The sequence below is a fragment of the Onychomys torridus genome, chromosome 7, assembly GCF_903995425.1.
Source record: "Onychomys torridus chromosome 7, mOncTor1.1, whole genome shotgun sequence".
Taxonomy (NCBI): Eukaryota; Metazoa; Chordata; class Mammalia; order Rodentia; family Cricetidae; genus Onychomys; species Onychomys torridus.
The window spans coordinates 106,574,822-106,581,123 of record NC_050449.1 but is presented as its reverse complement, the minus strand read 5'-3'; positions in this window follow the sequence as shown (position 1 = coordinate 106,581,123).

Below are 6,302 nucleotides of genomic sequence, written 5' to 3'. Positions count from 1 at the left end.
TTTTAAATGTGAGCTGCAAACCAAAGCTACTTCAGTTAAAAAAAAAAAAAAATCAATACTTAAGCTGTGGGGAGAAGATGGATTGGCGCCAGAGAAAACATTCTCCTTTAATAGTGTTTGAACATGGGATGGCAGCGCAGTTTGTAGCGAGGCTGTGAGAAGAAACCACAGCTAATCGTTCATCGCAGCTGTCTGCCCTCTTGATCTTCTGCCATCCCCAAAACAGCGACTTCTTTTTTCTGGTGACTCCAGACTTGAATGACCTAGTGTGGAGAGTAGAAACTGTGTACAAGGGGGTGGGGTGAGGGGGACCTTAAGTAAGCCTCACTCAAAAGGTTTGTGTACTGCCCTTCCTGTCTGCAGCTAGGGCAGGACCACTTCCCATCTCTGTCTCTGTAGCATGTTCCTGCAAGAGCAGACACCAGGGTTGCAGCTCAGGTTTGCCGGGGCTGGCCCACTGAAACCCCAGCTTGGGGCAGCAATGCTGTGTGAGTGCTTTTGAAAACTCTCTCTTGGTAGGGCGGAAGCAGCTCCATCCTAGCGCCTCAGACCATCTGCCACAAATTCCTGGCTCGGGTTGCTTGTGGCTTTAGTTCAGTACCTTCTTGGAGCTGGTACTCAGGACACTGGTGCCTCAGTTTACAAGTGAAAATAGCCATCAGCTGTGGTGGTTCCTGCTCGAAAACAGGAGGTTGAGCCAGAAGGATCACAGATTTGAGACCAACGTTGGGAGTTAGTTCTAGGCCAGCCTGGCCTAAAAGGCAGGGCTGTGCCTTGAAAACAAAAACAAAAGGAGGCTTGAGCCAGGCGGTGGTGGCGCACCCCTTTAATCCCAGCACTCGGGAGGCAGAGCCAGACGGATCTCTGTGAGTTCGAGGCCAGCCTGGGCTACAGAGTGAGTTCCAGGAAAGGTGCAAAGCAAAGCTACACAGAGAAACCCTGTCTCGAAAAAACAAAAAAAAAGGGGGGGGGGGCTTGATAGCTCAGTTGTCACGGTGCTGCCATGCAAACCTGAGGACCCAAGTTCGATTCCCAGCAGTGTATGAGAAAGAAAAAACAAACCAGATGTGCCAATGTGCAGTTATAATCCCAGCACTGGGGAGGAAGAAACAGGAACACTTGTGGGATTCCCTGGCCAGCCAGTCTGCCTAGATGCCAGGAAAAGACCCTGTCTGGAAACACAGCTCCCGAGGAATGACACCTGGGACTGACCTCCCTCTGCACAGGTGTGCACACACAATGGAAAGGGATTAGTAAGTAAGGCCTGTCAATGCAAAATCGAGTTTTATTTCCCACAAAGATGGTGAGCCATAGCCCAAATGTTATTTCTGGCCCTGCCTACCTCTTGAGTTAGGGTGGTATGTTCAGTCTGCGTCTTGGAGGAAAGTAGAATTTGGAAAATAGTTGGGGAAAGAAGCTCTTTTAATAATAATATTAAAAAGCTACTTTAAATGTTTGATTTTGCTTATTTCTCACTGTTTCTCTCCCATCCGCTGGGCTCGGGGACCGCAGGCACACCCAGTCATTCCAGGACACTACCGTAATAGATTCTTTTCTCTCAAGTCCATGAGATTTCTGACATTCACCTACCAGGACAGAATCTTCACAGCAGGATCCCCGGGTCTCCCAAAGTCCAGGTGGCTTCTGGAGCCCTGGGCTGGCCAGGATTGGGTGAAGCAGGAGAGGCCTCTCCCTCTCCCTGAGAAGACTTCCAGAGGAGATCGGGGTAATTTTTGGACAGGAGAGCCTGTAGTAACTGCTTCATGGATGTCTCTAAAAGGCAGGAGAGGACAGTAAGAGAGCAGGAAGAATAAAGAACTAGTCAGTACTGAAACAAGGGACTCGGCATGGTGGTACGTGGCCATAATCCTAACATACTGAGAGGCGGAGGCAGGAGGATTGCTGTAGGTGGAAGTTTCTGCCCTGCAAGTAACCACTCCCAAGTAACCACACAGAGACTTAATATTCAGCCAACAGCTCAGGCTTTGTTACTGGCTCTTAGAACTGAAATGAACCCATTTCTATTTATGCATTGCCACAGGGCTTGTGGCTCCACCTGTCCTTCAGCATGGCTTACTCCCTCTTCGCATCCTGGAGACTCCTCTGACTCCACCCTTCTTCCATTTTCTCTGCTCCCAAAATCGTAGCTATCAGCCAATCAGCTTTTTATTAACAATGAAAGCAACACATTCTCACAGTGTACAGAAGGATTATCCCACAGCAGAATGCATTTTGAGCTAACCTTGGCCTATATGGCAAGACCTTATCTCAAAGCCACACTACTCAAACAAAAAACCCAACCAAAACAAAACAATAAGGAAGCCTATTTGACAAGGACCTCGAAGCCTTCCCTTGCATCTGTTAAGGTGATTGTGGGTTCTGTGCTGGAGTCTCTGTGTGTGCTTTATTGTGTGTATTGATTTGTGGGGTCTGAACCATCTTTGTATTCTTAGAATGAGGCCAAATTGAAAATGGTATATACTTAAAAATGGATTGTTGAATTCAGTTTGCGAGTATTGTACTGAATTTTTTTTGTGTCTACATTCATGGACTATTGATCTATATTCTTTTGTTATGTCCTTCCTGGCTCTGGTATTATTGTAATATTGGTCTCATAGAATGAATTTGGCAATGTTCCTTCAATTTCTATTTCATGCTATAGTTTGAGGAACATTCACATTAGTCTGTTTTTAAAGGTCTGGTAGAACTCAGCAGTGAATCTGTGTTGTCATGGGTTTTCTTCACTGGGAGACACTTTATTATTGCTTCAGTCTCCCTGCTCAATATAGATAAATATTGTTGATATAATTTTTATTTAACTTGGGTTGTTCATATATGGCCAGGAATCATTTCCTCTTGATTTCTCAGGACTTTGGAATTTAGATTTTCAAAGTATTACTTAACAGTCCCCTGTGGGGCTAAAGAGATGGTTCAGAGGTTAAGAGCACTGACTGCTTTTCCAGAGGTCCTGAGTTCAATTTCCAGCAACCACATGGTGGCTCACAACCATCTATAATGAGATCGGGTGCCCTCTTCTGGTATACAGGCATACATGCAGGCAGAACACTGAATACATAATAAACAAATAAATCTTGAAAGAAAGAAAGAAAGAAAGAAAGAAAGAAAGAAAGAAAGAAAGAGAAAGAAAGAAAGAAAGAAAGAAGGAAGGAAGGAAGGAAGGAAGGAAAGAAAGAAGGAAAGAGAAAGAAAGAAAGAGAGAGAGAGAGAGAGAGAGAGAGAGAGAGAGAGAAAGGAAGGAAGGCAGGCTGAGTGGTGGTGGGCACACCTTTAATCCCAGCATTCAGGAAGCAGAGGCAGATGGCTCTCTATGAGTACACCAAAAACAACCTTGGAGAGAGAGAGAGAGAGAGAGAGAGAGAGACCCTGTCTCGAAAAACCAAAAATAAATGGAATAAAATAAAATTAGAGATGGATAGGAGGAGGCTGCAAAAGATATCCCAGGGGGCTTTGTTGTTGTTGTTTGTTTTGTTTGTTTGTTTGTTTGTTTGTTTGTTTTTCAAGACAGGGTTTCTCTGTGTAGTTTTGGTGCCTGTCCTGGACCTCGCTCTGTAGACCAGGCTGGCCTTGAACTCACAGAACTCTGTCTGGCTCCAGAGTGCTGGGATTAAAGGTGGCGACCACCTGGCCCATCTCTATTTTATTAATTTGGAATTCTTTCCTTTGGTTACTTTTGCTTAGGACTTGTGGAACTTCTTCACGTTTTGAAGTAGCCAACCTTGATTCTTTGTATCTCTCTTTCACACTCGGCCTCACGCCTCATCTTTACTGTTTGTCTACTGACTGGAGTTGGGCTTATTCACTAAAAAATATTGGGGTGCATTCACTCTTATTTATTTATTTATCTGGGACTTCTTTGATATTTTAATCTTATTTATGTGTATGTGTGTGCACATGTGTGTGGGTGCCTGAGGAGGCCCCAGGAGGGTGCTGGCGTCCCTGGAGCTGGAGATACAGGTGGTTGTGAGGGGCCAATGTGGGTGCTGGGAACTGAACTCCTGTCCTCTGTAAGAGCAGCGAGGAGGGCTTTTAACAGCTGAGGCATCTCTTCAGCTTCCTCTTTGGTTTTTAAATATTTTTATTTTAAAAGAATTACTATTTTACTTGGGTATGTGTAGGTATTTTGTCTGATATCTGTGTAGGTCAGAATATGGTGTCTGATCTCCTAGAATTGGAGTTTCAGAAGATTGTGAGCCACCATGTGGGTGCTGGGAACTGGACCCAGGTCCTCTGGAAGAGCAGCAAGTGCTCTTAGCCACTGAGATATCTTTCCAGCCCCAATTAAAAAAGTATTTTTTAGGTTTATTTATTTTATGTGGGAGTGTTTGGCATGCAGGTATGTTTGTGAGCCTTGTGCCTGTTGTTCATGGAGGTCAGAAGAGGGTGTTGGATCTCTTGGAACTGAGTTACAGACAGTTTGAGCTGCCATGTGGTGCTGGAAATCAAACCTGGGTCTTCTGCAAGAACAAGTGTTCTTAACCACTGTGAGCCTCCTCTCCAGCCCCAAGCTCTGAAGTTTTAAATATAAGCATTCATAGTTATAAACTTCCGTTTTGGCTGTAACCAGAACTTTGCACCTCTATCCTCTGCATCGGCTTAGGAACTCCTTTCCTCAGTGGTCTGTTAACATTCAAGTGTGTCCAGTTCCTACATTTGTATCACTCCTTTTGCTATTGTTTTCTAGTTTTACTCCCCTATGATTTGATAAGCTATAAGAAATGGTTAATATTATTACAGTTGTTGGTTTGAATTTACTTTGAGTCCTGGGATCCTGGGAGTATTTGAATGTCAATCAAAGTCCTACTGATTCCTGAAGCATGTGAGCAGATGCTCTCTGTGTGTGTGTGAGGATAACAGGAGGATGGAGCAGGATATGTTCTCAATTGGACAAGCTGTGGATGATCTCATGGGAGCCCTGGAGCATGAATTATACAAGATAGTCTCCATTTTAGCCAGGGAGGTGGGCCCATTTGATCTCCATGGTGACTGGCCCAGCAGGGAAGAAGGGGGTTCTCACTTCTGAGTAATTATGAGTATTTCAGCAGCTGCCACTCAGAGCAGCTGAGAGATGGTCACCTGCTTAGTGAAAGAGATCTGGGAGGGGATCAAGTATCTGCAAGACAGGAGGCTTGCCAGTCATAGGCCCATGGCTACAGGCTTAGGGATATAACTAAAGAGACAGCATTGGTGCTAATAGTCTCTGCAAATGGCATCCCACCCAGCTGGATCTTTCTCTGCACATAGCGTCCTACCCAGATGGAACTCTTTGCCTCCCTTTCCCGATCCCTATGGTGTATACAACCTAGGCTTCCTCACCTTCTGACTTCCTGTTGCTAATTGGAGACATGTACAGAAGACTGCAGAAAGAAGTCAGGTCTTTACCTCCAACTGCTCCAGGTCATAGCTGGACCATGGTTGCGTCTTTCCTGAAACCAGAGCTCCCCTTGCAGTGTCCTTCTGATTGCCTAGGCTGTCATTGAGTCCCTTGCCAGCTCCCTACCAACCTTTGGTACCTCGCTCAGGCCACACCTTGGCACACCTCTAACCCTCTTAATTATTCCTTTGAGAGTCTACCTGTTGAGAGGGTCTACCTATTGAGAGGGTGTACCTGTTGAGGGGGTGTACCTGTTGAGAGGGTGTACCTGTTGAGGGGGTCTACCTGTTGAGAGGGTCTACCTGTTGAGAGGGTCTACCTGTTGAGGGGGTCTACCTGTTGAGGGGGTCTACCTGTTGAGGGGGTCTACCTGTTGAGAGGGTCTACCTGTTGAGGGGGTCTACCTGTTGAGAGGGTCTACCTGTTGAAAGGGTCTACCTGTTGAGAGGGGTCATTGACTGTGTTCTCTCAGACCTTACCATGCACACTCATCACCAGACACCTTGCTCAGTGAGGTTCTAGGTCAGCACATCTAGAGAAGGCCCGAATTATATATTTCTAGCATGTTCTCCAAACTCCTCTATGGTTGGCATGAGGAAGATGGAAGGCATAGAGAAGAAGGAGAAGAAAAAGAGCTCTGCATCCCTCCTTCCCACAATCCTGCAGGAGTTGTTAACACGGCTGAGGTCAGGGGTTAGAGAGAGTCTCTGTCAGCATTGCCAGCATTAAGACATTCTTTTCAGGATTACTAGTGATTCTTAAAAAATGTCATGGTCGCATAGGGGAGATGGCTCAGTGGGTGAAACACAAACAGTGTGAATGGAGACCCTGGGTTGATCTCCAGAACCCACTTAAAGCCAGGCACAGGAGTGCACATCTGTGACCCCATTGCTCCTGCTGAGATGTGAGT